Here is a 14,393-nt window from a genome sequence, read left to right on the forward strand (position 1 = left end):
GCCCCACTAGGCTTCCTTTTTTACTTGTCTTTTTGTTGCTTGTGGGGTTTCATGTCATCCAAGAAGGGTAAATGCCAGTGTGGGAGACAGATTCCTCATAAAGATCACCATGAACAGTGTCTGTTTTGCCTTGGTGCAACTATGCATCCTGCTCATCAGGCTTTTGTACCTAAAGCTTTGCATAGTAGACTTTCTTCTTTGGTGCTTCATCTTGAGTATCAGCAACTTAAGCTTCTCATGGAAGATACAATGGAGGGGACTTCCCACCTTGAGGGCCAGCCATCAGAGGAGAAGAAGAAGGCCAGGAAGCTTAGACTGGAATCTTCCACCGTTCAGCCTCTGCTGGACATTCCTCCTGAGTTGAGTGAATGCCCAGCGGTTCGCTCAGCTTTGTTGTTGAATTCCTCTGCAGTGACTAGGTTGGAGGCCAGTGGAGTTCTGACTTTAAGCATGTCTGAGGAGGCTTTGCAGACATCCATTTCAGACGTTCAGGGAGAACCACTGTTGAACATTTCCAAGGAGCCTTGGTGTGCTCCTCAGATATTAGTTAGAGAGAAGACGTTCCTACTACCATTACTGAATGCTGTCCTGGGTCAGAGACTTCCAAGTTTTATAAGGCAGATGTCCCATTAAAGAAAAAATAAAAAAAATAATCATATGTCTCCTTCCCCATTGTGAGTGGCAGGCCTTCTCTTGGGTTTGTTTAGTCCTTTGATGGCAATGAAACCTCCTCAGGGTGTTTCAGTTCCTGTGCTCCCTTGGTCATCTACTCCCCTTAAAAGACCCAGGGAATAGGGTTCCTCTGAGGAGGAGCTGGATTCAGAAGAGGAATTCCTTGTTTACTTTTCTCAGATTCCTTCTCATTTGAACTATGGGTCAAAAGAAGAGGAATCTACCAGTCTTAATACTTCCTTTGAAGAGATTTCTTTTGGGGATACAATCTCCAGGATGATGGAGTTCTTTAAATGGGATTGTGCTCATGTGTCTGAGATTCACAAGAGGTACTTTGAGTTGCTTCAGATGAAATCTCCTAAATCTTCTGCTGTTCCTCCTGTTTTGGCTGCTTTGTTGGATGCATTTTCCAATGTCTCTAAAGCTCCAGATTCTCAGCCCCCTGCTCCCAAGAAACCTGACAGGTTTTATAGGGTGCCCGAGGACTGTAACTCTTTGTATAAGTGTCCTGCTGCTGACTCCTCATTGGTGCCTGTAGCTTCTGACAAGTCCTCTCAATTACTTCCTTTGACCAAATTACTGCCCTCTGATAAAGAGAGCAGAACCATGGAAAATCTAGGTAAGAAGGTTAACACCTCAGCTACCATGGCTTTTAGGGCTGTTAATTATCAGACCTATACGTCAAGGTATGTATTGGCTCTCCTTTTCCAGGCTTGTCAGGTTACCTCTGATACTCCAGACTCTGAGGGAAAAGCTTCTGCCCTTTCCCATTTGGGGACTTCCTCCCAGGTGGCTCGTCATTCCATCAAGTGTAGTTATGATGCACCAGATTCTTCTTTTATGGCTGCAGCTTTTGGGTCAGTGATGAGGAGGTATACTTGGCTTCAGCTTCAACCTTTGCCAGATGATATTAAGGCTAAGTTGATGGATGGGGTTCCTATCGCGTGATCGAAAATCGTAAATGGTGAAGGTGTATTGAGCGAACCCGATTGGTCGAAACGTCGAAACATCGCATGTGTAACACGGAAATCACTGTAGGGAATATTTTCCCTTTACTTCAATGTATTGCGATCTTGGAGTAGGAATATTTAAGTAGAGGGGGTGTGGGGGGAGCAGGGGGGTTTAACCCCCTGCATACAGCATTTAGGTAAGTATAGATTTTATTTTTATTTTTTTATTATATTTTTGAAATTTCAATCATCGCTCATATGGTGTCGACCATATGGTGTTCGATGTTTGAAACTTTTGAAAATATAATATAGACCCAATGGATGCCCCTCTTGATAATAAGCACTTGCTTGGTGAAGCTGCTGCTGTTATGTTTAAGTCCCTTCAGGATAAGGGCAAGGCTTTAGAGGAACATAAGCATGTGTTTGTTTCTCCTGTGCCTAAATTTCATAGCAACTATCCCAATAAGCCAGCCTTTGTTCGCAGGCAATCTTGCCCTCCTCCTAAGAGCAAATAGGGTGGCAAGCAGGCTCCTTCTGCTAAGGCTACTCAAACTTCAGTGCCTCAGACGTCTTCCTTTCCAGATAAACCAGGTGCTATCTGATTATCCTATTCTTTCCAGCCACTTTCTTCTTTCTCTTTGCCTCTATGTCTCTCTTCCTGTTTGGTTACAGATTACTCAGGATTCCTGGGTCCTGTCATTTATTCGCCAGGGGTATTTCATGGTGTAGAAAACCCTTCCCCCTTTTATAGGTATTCTTCAGCCCCCTCAGGAACAACTCTACTTTTTTACAGAGGTGCTTCAGCAGCTTTTGACTCAGGGTACTATTCAAGAGGTGCCTGTGTCTCAAAGGAGGAGGGGGTTTTACTCCAGGATGTTTCTGGTACCCAGAAAAGAGGGTTCTTGGAGATCAATTCTAGACCTTGTTCATTTAAACACTTTTCTGAAGATGCCTTTTTTTGAATGTTGTCCCTTCAGGCTTTATTCCTTCTTTTGCTTTCTTAGGCTTATATAGTGTCTCTGGATCTCAAGGATACTTATCTCTGTATTCCAATCCACCCCCTTTTCAGGAAGTTTCAGAAAGCTTTTTACATTTCTCTATTGCTTCCTGGCATTTTTAGTTCTCTGTTTTGCTCTTTGGCTTTTCTACTGCCCCAAGGGTAATCAGTATTCACCAAATGTCTTGCTGCTGAGATTGCTTTTTGCAGGATTCAGAAGATCCAATTATCTCCTTATGTGGATGACATCTTGTTTCAGGCATCCTCTCCAGCGATCCTGTTGCAAAATCTTCATTTTGCCATTTCCCTTTTTCAGAGCCTGGGGTTTACAATAAACTTCAAAAAGTCTTCTCAGACTCCATCTCAGTGTGATGCCCGTGCCCTGGACCAGCAATTAAGGAGCCTCAGTCCTCACCACTAACACCAGAGAGGGTGTCACATATAAGAGGAAAGGATAACAAATATACACAGTAAAGTACAATTTCCCTTAAGTGCACACAGAGATCACAGTCAGTCTGGGGCTGGTTGCACCCTTGCTCCCAAGGTCCCCAATAAGACTCCCCACTGGCACAGCTATAGGGTCCAGATCTCAGCCTAGCTGGCAAGCTAACCTCCAGTACCCTCTCTGTCCAACAAGTGCTTTGTGTCCCTGCCCAAGTAGCTCACACACACACACACGCGCACACACACACACACACACACACATACACACACACACACACACACACACACACACACTTTGAGATAATTATTTATACAACTTCATAGAGAGTCCTGGGAAAGGCTGACACAGATTCTCCAGCTGTGCCCCTTTACCCAGACTATACGGTAGTAATTACTGCCATCACCAGCTAATACTTATCAGCTACCCAAAGGCCCTTAAAAGGGTGCCAAACTATTACTGTACAATATTATTATCCAATAGTAGTGTAACTTAAGCAATCAAGGCTTATTGGAAGGTCTTATTACAGGATCACCTATAAGCATGCAATGTACTCTAGAGCTTAATTTACCTCTACATAAACCATCCACAGTTGAAAAGGGTTTAAAAATATTAAATAATACATACTAAAAACACAAGACAATACTACTAAACCAGAGTGTTATTCAAGAGTTCAGAGATCATATAGAAACTTAAAATAATTCAGTAGTACAGTTCTGACATAACAGAAAAACACTTAGTCTAATCATTATAGTCCTAGCTATTGCTACAAAAAACATACTTCTAAAGTAACTTACTTAAGACAACAGGCAGTGTTGTAGGTCGCATATCAAGACATAAATGCTCAATAATCTCTGGTTCTCACTGTTTAAATTGAAACTGCAGTTCTGCTAAACATTACATAATCTTTTGCATCTTCCTGGTTCCCAGGCCACACAAAAACTGCATTTACATTCTTTTACACTTAGAGCAATAAAGGACATTCCACATGCAAATTCTGGTCATTAACTTTAGCCTTAAAATAATAGGCATGAAGCCTTCATCTAGCCAGACCAGAGCCGAATTGTAAAACATCAAAGGCAGTGATAAAATAATTTTAATTTCAAAGAAGAGATGTAAAATGCTTGACTTAGCTTTCCTTACAGCAGATGGCAATGTTGCTACAATCTTGAAGTTCAACATTTTAGTATTTTCTTTCATTTAAGAAACAAGCCTGTATTTTACATTTATATTTACAAATGCCAGAATAATGTATCAAATTCTATTTGGCTAGGCTGACAGCCTTTACCCATTTCTACCCAGTCTTCACCCCCCCCCCCCGGAGGACTCCAGCTAGTTTTTGAAGTGGCCCTTGATAAACTCCGCTTGAGAGGGTTAGGTCTATCTGGGTGTACCTCACCCCATTCCCTGTCTTGACAGCCCATCTGCATTAGCATTGCTAATCCCACTGTGGAGCTGCACTGACATATCATATGCTTGCAACCCCAGGCTTCATCTTTCAACTTGGCATTTTGCTGACTGGCTCTGTTTAACCATATTAGGGGGTTGTGATCTGTCATTACAGTGAATTTTCTTCCATACAGATAAGGCTGAAGTTTCTGCAGTGCCCACACTATGGCTAGACATTCCTTTTCTACAGCTGCATAAACCACTGGGTGCTCTTTCCCCTCTGAAGAAATCTGGCAAAGTACAACCCCCACCCCATGGTTCAAAGCATCCACTTGCACAACAAATTCTTTGCTGTAATCTGGACTGGCTAACACAGTGGGTCCTCCCAAAGCTTTTTTAAGCTTTTGGAATGCCTGCTCACATGCTGGGGGCCACCCTACATTATCTGGCCTCTTCTTCCTTGTCAGGTCTGTGAGGGGAACAGTTATGGTACTATAACTAGGGATGAACTTTCTGTAGTACTCTGCTGTTCCTAAGAATGCCCTCATCTGCTTTTCAGTAACTGGTGTAGGCCATGCCTAAATGGCATCCACTTTGGCAGGTTCTTGGCCTTATCTTACCACTCCCCACTCTATGTCCTAGGTAGTAGACCTCCGCCATACCCATCTGACATTTGCTTGGCTTAATATTCAACCCTGCCATCTGTAGTCTGCCCAGCACCTCCCTGACATGCTGAAGGTGTACTGGCCAGGAATGGCTGTAGATGGCAATATCATCTAGGTAAGCAAGGGCAAACCCTCCTGCTCCTGCTAGGATATGATCTACCAGCCTCTGGAAAGTCGCTGGGGCATTCTTCATCCCAAAGGGCATCTTTGTGAACTCATACAAGCCAAAAGGAGTCACAAAGGCTGACTTCTCTCTAGCACTAGGAGTTAAGGGCACCTGCCAGTAACCTTTGGGAAGATCGATGGTTGTAAGATACTTAGCCCCACCCAGCTGCTCTAGGGCCTCATCTGTCCTAGGCATGGGGTAAGCATCTGACTCTGTGTGACTATTTAATTTCCTGTAGCACACACAGAACCTGGTGCTGCCATCCTTCTTTGTCACCTGCACCACTGGGGAGGCCCAGCGACTGTTGGACTCTTGAATCACCCCTAGTTCCAACATTTTCTGTACCTCTTCACTCAGAGTCTGTCTGACTCTCTCAAGCACCCTATAAGGGGACTGCCTAATAGGCCTTTGGGGTCCTGTATCCACCTACTTCTGCACCAGGTGGGTTCACCCTGGTTTCCCAGTGAACATGTCCCCAAATTCCTGCAACACTGCTCAGATTTCTCAAACCTTGGGTAGGAGATAGCTGCTCCCTATCATGGTAAGTCTTCATCATGTTAACATGGTACAATTTGTGCCCCTGCCATCTGCCTAGCAGTTCCACCATGTAGCTAGCATCACTTACCTTTCTTACCACCTTGTAGGGTCCCTCCCAAGCTGATTTCAGTGTGTTGTGTCTGACAGGAATGAGAGCCATTACCTGCTGTCCCACAGCATACTCTCTAGCTCGAGCATTCCTGTCATACAACACCTTTTTCTGTTGTTGGGCTTCTGCCAGGTTCTCCTGGGCCAAGCCAATGAGCTCCCTGAGCCTTGTCCTGAGGTTTAGAACTTATGCCACCACAGACTCCTTGTGAGACTCGCACTCACCTTCCTACTCATCTCGAATTAAATCTAGAGGTCCCCTCACCCTATGCCCGAACAGCAACTCAAAGGGTGAAAAACCTGTGGATTCCTGGGGAACCTGTCTGTAAGCAAACAACAGATGGGGCAAATATCTGTCCCACTCCCTCTTAAACTGATCTGCAAATGCCTGTAGAATGGACTTGATTGTAGAGTTGAACCTCTCAACAAGATCATTAGTCTGGGGATGGTAGGGGGTGGTCTTCATGGGCTTCACCCCACAGGACTTCCACAGACAAGCCAGCAGGTCTGACATGAAATTGGCACCTTGATCAGTCAGTATTTCTTTTGGGAAACCTACTCTGCTGAAAATCTCTAACAAAGCATTTGCCACCTTCTCACCTCAATAGAGAACAAAGCCACTGCCTTAGGGTATCATGTAGCATAATCCACTACCACTAGGATATACTTTTTCCCTGTGGAATTTGGGGTACTCAGAGGACCCACAATATCCATAGCTACCCTCTGAAATGGCTCCTCAATCACAGGCAAAGGCATCAAAGGAGCTCTCACCTTGTCTCCTGCCTTGCCTACCTTTTGGCACTGCTCACAGGTCCTGCAGTACCCTGTTACATCTCTGGAAATTCCAGGCCAATAGAAGTTCTGAATAACATGCCTCTTTGTACATTTTATGCCCATATGACCTGCAAAGGGAATATCATGGGCTATGTCTAGAAGCGCCAGATGGTAGGCTCTAGGCACTACCAACTGCTGTACTCTCTCACCTTCTGGCCATCCCTCAGGGGTCCACTTTCTGTATAGTAACCCTTTGTCCCAGTATACAGATTCCCCATTCCCTTGAGAATCAGGTGCCTCCCTAGCTACCTGCCTCAGGCCTTTCAATGTAAGGTTTGAGAGCTGAACCTGTCTCAACTCTCTCCTTGTAACCCTTCCAAGCACCCCTTCCACAGGAAGTCTGGCATCCTCTGACAGCGGTGCCTCACTGTCAGCCTGGATACTACTACTTACCTCTACCTTTGCAGTTACCCTATCCAAGGGAACATCAGTACCCACAAACAGCTGTGGCTCACCTTCAGTCTCACTGCTACAGCGTAGCTCACTCCCTGAAGTAACCACCTCACCAGTATTGGCTACAAGTATGCAGTCTCTCTGGGTCTCATCCAGGCTACCAGACCCACATGCTTGTCTCCTAGCCTCACTGCTTGTAACTGCACAAGCACAAGGTACTGCACTATCAAAATCATTCCCTATCAGGACATCTGCAGGTATATCCTCAAACACACCTACTTGCTGGCTTCCTTCTCCACCCTCCCAGTCAAGGTGAACCCTTGCCAAAAGGTATTTGGAATGGGATCCCTCCTAAAGCCCTGACTGGAGTAGACTGCCAGGCAAGTTGTGCACCTCTGTAACCATCACATGCTTTACAATGGTTATATCAGAGGCTATGTCTCTCTTGACAATGGCTTCTTTGCATAACCTCTGGTGGTAGTTTTGTACCCTTGTTGTCTCAAGACAACCTACTATTGGCATTTTGTCTTTCCCACATACTGGCTCTCTCACCTTTGGTTCCCCACCTTGCCTCCGTGGACACTTGTATACCACATCCCCCACTGATTGCATTCAAAACATTTAACTCTAGCTCCTGGATGTGTACCTGGACTAGTGGACTCTTTTGCTACTGGCAGATTCTGTTGTAGCAGTCTGTGCTGCCACCATGGGTTCCTTTAGACCCATGAGCAGTACTGGGGGTCCCCTTCCTTTGCAGGGCTGCCCTGCTGGCCAGGTATAGGTCTCCCTTCTTCCACAACTCATCTGAAGTAGAACATTGTCATATCAGCTAACCAGATCCTCATGTCCTCAGGCAAAGTGCTAAGGGCTTGTTCCCTCACCAAAAGGTCTACCAGCCCTTCAGAAATGGTGACCTGGCATTAGTGCTCAGTTCAGCAACATATTCACACACACTTTCATCTGCCTTGCGTCTATGCTCACAAAACTTTTTCCAATACATTTTAGGTGTTAGCTTAAAACATTCTAAAAGACATTTTTTTACAACAGTATAATCAAAACAGAGAGAGTCAGGCATTTTAACAAAAAAGTTACAGCTTTCACTTGGAGTAAGGGGGTCAGGAACCATACCCAGAGTCTTTGGTCAACACTATACTGTTTGCATACCCTCTCAAACATATGAATGAAACTATCACAATTATTCCCCTCTTTAAATTGTGGAAGAAATTTACTGACCTGTTCTGCTTCTGGGGTCCAATTACTCCCTTCCCCATTACCTCCATGACTCTGGCAAAGAGTCAACATTTCCCTCTCATGCCCCCTCTGATGCTCCTTTTCTTCATCTTCTATCTCAAAATGCCTGGCTTCCAACTCAAGTCTCATTAACTCCAGCTGGATTTTTAAGTCCACTGCAGAAAGGTTGAGCTGTCCATTCTCTGAGGATATTGTATCTCCACTGCCAGTCTGATTGTCCTTCATAAAAAGGTTGAACTGTCCATTCTTCGAGGATATTGTATCTCCACTGCTAGTCTGATTGTCCTCCCGGATGCTGTTTTCTGATGCATCTGTAACCAAGGCTGAAATCAGGTCTGCCTTAGTCAAGTTTCCATGCACCAGTTCCCTAGCCTGGCACATCTCCACCAGCTGGCTCTTTGTCAGTTTTCCATGCTCCTCTGCTGACATGCACCTGCTCACCTTGACTAACTAAGCTAACAAAAGAAATAAAACAATTGTGATCTGAACTCTGAGTATTCACTGCATAGCTGATTTAGAGTACAAAACACCTTCAGAGATCACTGTGCATAAGCTACAGGATTCACTCTACCCACATCACTACAAGCCAATTAGTATTTGCCAACAAATTAATATGTGATGTGGATATCCCACTAATGCCCACCAATTAGTATGTGAAGTGGATCCCACCACTGCAAACCACATGTGACACCGGTGCCCTGGCCAGCAATCAAGGAACCTCAATCCTCACCACTAACACTAGAGAGGGTGTCTCAGATAAGAGGAAAGGATAACAAATACACACAGTAAAGTACAATTTCCCTTAAGTGCACACAGAGATCACAGTCAGTCCGGGGCTGGTTGCTCCCTTGTTCCCCAGGTCCCCAATAAGACTCTCCATTGGCACAGCTTTAGGGTCCAGATCTCAGCCTAGCTGGCAAGATAACCTCCAGTACCCTCTCTGTCCAACCAGTGCTTCGTGTCCCTGCCCAAGTAGCTGACACACACACACACACACACACACACACACACACACACACACACACACACATACACACACACACACACACACACACACACACACACACACACACACGCACACACACACATACACACACACACACACACACACACACACTTTGAGATAAGTATTTATACAACTTCACAGACACTCCTGTGAAAGGCTGACACAGATTCTCCAGCTGTACCCTTTTACCCAGACTATACGGTAGTAATTACTGCCACCACCAGCTAATAATTATCAGCTACCCAAAGGCCCTTAAAAGGGTGTCCAATTATTACTGTGCATTATTATTATCCAATAGTAGTGTAACTTAAGCAATCAAGGCTTATTGGAAGGGCTTATTACAGGATCACTTATAAGCATTAACCACAAAACAGGAACCAGCACTTCCAAAGACTAGTAAAAGAAAAAATCAGTGCCAGCCAACGTTGAAACTCCATCCAAACAGTTTATTCACAAGCTCCTGTTAACATACTTTCAGCTGCCATGAGTCATGGCAGCTGAAAGTATGTTAACAGGAGCTTGTGAATAAAATGTTTGGACGGAGTTTCAACGTTGGCTGGCACTGATGTTTTCTTTTACTTATCACTTATAAGCATGCAATGTACTCTAGAGCTTAATTTGTCTCTACATAAACCAGCCACAGTTGAAAAGGGTTTAAAAATATTTAATAATAAATACTAAAAACACAAGACAATACTACTGCACCACTGTGCTATTGAAGATTTCAGACATCACACAAAAACTTAAAATAATTCAGTAGTACAGTTCTGACATAACAGAAAAACACTTAGTCTAATCATTATAGTCCTAGCTATTGCTACTAAAAAACATACTTCTATAGTAACTTACTTAAGACAACAGGCAGTGCTGTAGGTCGCATATCAAGACAAACATGCTCAATAATCTCCGGTTCTCACTATTTAAATTGAAACTGCAGTTCTGGTAAACATTATATCATCTTTTACACGTTCCTGGTATCCAGGCCACACAGAAACTGCATTTACATTATTTTACACTTAGAGCAATAAAGGACATTCCACATGTAAATTCTGGTCATTAACTTTAGCCTTAAAACAATAGGCAGGAAGCCTTCATCTAGCCGGACCAGAGCCGAACTGTAAAACATCAAAGACAATGATGAAATAATTTTAATTTCAAAGAACAGATGTGAAATGCTTGACTTAGCTTTCCTTACAGCAGGTGGCAATGTTGCTACAATCTTGAAGTTCAACATTTTAGAATTTTCTTTCATTTAAGACACAAGCCTGTATTTTACATTTATATTTACAAATGCCAGAATTATGTATTAAATAATTTTTGGCTAGGCTGGCAGCCTTCACCCATCTCTACCCAATCTTCACACTCAGGATAATGTTTTTCTGAATTGCAGGATTCAGACAATGCCTATGCTGGCATCTCTACCACCTCCTAAGGCCTTAACTCTCATTTCCTTCTTTCAAACTCTTCTTCCTCTGGCGTCCATTACAACCAGGGAGTTTCTGAAAGCTCTGGGATTCATGTCATCCACCATCCCTATGCTCCATCTGGCCAAACTCCACATGAGGAAGTTTCAGTGGTTCCTGAAATCAGTTTGGCTTCAACATGCACATCCCCTAGAATTTGTAGTTCCTCTTTTACCTTGTCTCAAGAAGGAACTTCATTGCTGCATCCAGCAGCTGTCTCTAAATCCAGGGCTCCCTTTTCCTCCCCCTCTTCACTCTCAGGAGCTGTTCACAGATTGCCATTAGTAAAGTAAATAGAAGGCATGCATTGCAAACAAAAAATAAAATGGAGAATCTTACCTTTTTATGACTTAAAAGCCTTCATCTGTAAAAGTGAAATGCATGAATATTATAATTGTGGATATGATCCACCCATACACTTAATATTTTCTGTTTCTGCACAAAATGAATGAATACATTGTTTGTTAGTTTGTATTTGTTGTATGGGGTAGAGTACTAATCTCCATGGACCTTTTTCAGACTTAGCCTGGAAGGAGAGTTTGGTTAAAGGACTTGCTCAGGATCACAAATTTAGGTAATGGAGGCTGAGAGAATCAAACCTTGCACCACTGGACTACAGGAAACAGCTTGTTAACAGTTCTTTAATTCTCTAAGCCAACTGCTAGACAAAATGGTTTACAGTAGCTGTTTATACCACCCACACTGACTAAACAAAGTCTGCTCACAATGACCACAGCATTTATGAACATTGTTTACAAACGTCTTGAAAACGGTTCTAGTAACACCTATTTAGTTGCAGAAGAACTATTGTAAGTCTGATAAGAAAGTCACGATAAAATTGATGTTGAAGGAATTAGTTTACTAATGAAAAATATGTATCATAGAAGTGTTTCTCAGATGTACCATTCAAAATGAAAATAAATAAACCAAAATCAATAGTAAATTAATAATCTTGAAAATGTAAATGAATAAAAATACTAATTTAATGAGAAATACAATATCAATAAAATAGGAGAAAAAAATCATGTGTCATGCAGTGTTTCTCCACCACAACCTTCTAAACCTAATTAAAAGAATATATTACAAACTGGCTAGTAATCATGTAATTGTAATAATAAATATCAACATTTATCAATAAAAAAGAAAGAAATGTTATTTCATCAATTGATATTGTACTGCATTCCTTCCTCTGTAAGCTCTGGCTCACCCTTTACCCTCCCCTTCCCTCCTCACTCAATCTCTCAGACCTGTTATAACATGCTTAACTACCAAACTCCAAATACATATCCAACTGACTTACACCTAGCTTCCTCTCACTAGCACGTATACTACTCACTTAGTCTCCTCTCTTACTCCTTTGTCTTCCCTTTCCATCCCATTAGCCCTTCTACCTTGTTCCACTTCATGTCAAGCATCTGCTTTATATCTGCTTGGGCTTAGTGCAATATTTGTTCATAGGTTCATACGTTCATAGGCAGGTACTAGGCTATTGGCCCTAGGGCCTATACAAGCCTAGCCAAACAATTCCCTGGATATTTCTTCCCACAATATTTACTTCCCTGGACCCCTGTCTAGCAGGGCGACTGACATGATCCCAGGGGTGAATTTCCTATCTCCCATCCAATCGCCAAGGTTCCTTTTGAAGAGGGCCAAGGAGGCATTCTGCTTGACATGTATGGGCAGTCTATTCCAGAGTATGGGGAGTCTCTTGGTCAGGAACCTATCCCTCCAGCATGTTTTGTTCATTGTGATGACAAGGCTTAGATTCCTGGAGTGTGTGGCTCTGAGGGATTGGGATTTCTTTAAGTGGAGCATGTCCAACAGCTCAGGGTTTGTGTCCATTTGGAATTTCCCCATAAACAAGTGAATAAATAAATAAATAATATTCTTCCCTCATAAAAAGGCATTTGTAGGATGTTCTGTGTGGATACCAAGCTAAGAGAGTGAGAGAGAGAGAAGCTAAATAGTATTAATGCAGAGGTAAACACGGTAACGGCTACATATTGAGAATATATTAAATAATGGATTTACCTTGTGTTCTGAAATACTGGTACATCATTCATAATCTTTCAAAAAACACTCAGTCACTGTACCTCAAGACGTCTCTTTCCACAAAATGCATCCAAGCACAACATGACCATTGCTGCAGCTGTTAATCATCTCCTTGAATGATTTTGCTGCTTTTCCCAGTGGGTGTAAGCCCTGCTCAGTGGATCAACGAAATATGAGCTGTTATTATCTGTAAAATACTTATATTTTTTCCATGGAACACTCTCAGTTCCATTCATGCAACCAACATGTCTGAGTGAATTACAGAATTGAGTAAAATATTTTTCAGCTGCTGGTAATAGGGTTGCCACATGTTCGAATTCAAGGTATCCCTTTTTCTACATCATATAGTACAAATAGCCTTTTTCTTGCATGTGTACATTTTTTTCCAATTTTGTTTATCTTTATGATTGACATATTTTATCATTATATCCTCTCAGAAGAATACATGTATCACTTATAAGTTTTTTACTAGATGTAGCTTGAACATACTTGTACTAGTCAATAAAGGTGGTTTTACTGACCTGCAGTGTTTCGGCACATATTACAACAGTGTACTCCTACTTCACAAACAAATTATCCTTGTTAACCCACTAAACTGCATTTAATTACAATGAGAAAAAAATATCTCCTATCTGATATAGAGTTTTTAAACTTGTGTTTTATTAAATGTTGCTGGAACAGAACAAGAGGCAACATTCTACACATATAATTAGATCAATTAAATGAGATAACAATGAAAAAACATAGCATAACAATAAAGAAACTAAGTATTCTATATACAATGTTCAGCATTCCTGTAAGTCATTAAATTTATGTACTGTAACTCATTAAATTGATGGTGTAATAATGAATGTTATTAGTGCATATGCTCCACAAGTTGGGTGTGCGATGAATGAGAAAGAAAAATTTTGGAGTGAGGTGGATGAAGTGGTGATGACTGTACCCAAGGATGAGAGACTGGTGAATGGAGCAGATTTCAATGGACATGTTGGTGAAGTTAACAGAGGGGATGAGGAAGTGATGGGTAGGTATGGTATTAAGCAAAGGAATGCAGAAGGTCAGATGTTAGTGGATTTTGCGAAAATGATAGACATGGCTGTGTTGAATACGTATTTTAACAAGAGGGAGGAGCATAGGGTGACATACAAGAGTGGAGGAAGATGCACACAAGTGGATTATATCTTATGTAGTAGGGCCAGTCTGAAGAAGATTGGAGACTGTAAAGTGGTGGCAGGGGAAAGTGTAGCTGGGCAGCATAGGATGGTGGTTTGTAGGATGACATTGGTGATCAAGAAGAGGAGGATGAGTGTGCGGGCAGCACCAAGGATCAAATGGTGGAAACTGAAAAATGGTAATTGTGAAGTGATGTTCAGGGAAGAGTTAAGACAGGCACTGGGTGGCAGTGAAGAGTTACTGAATAGCTGGGCAACTACAGCAGAGCAAGTAAGAGAGATGGCTAGAAAGGTGC

This window comes from Protopterus annectens, chromosome 8.part0 (genome assembly GCF_019279795.1).
Source record: "Protopterus annectens isolate FY-2018-M chromosome 8.part0, PAN1.0, whole genome shotgun sequence".
NCBI lineage: Eukaryota > Metazoa > Chordata > Ceratodontiformes > Protopteridae > Protopterus > Protopterus annectens.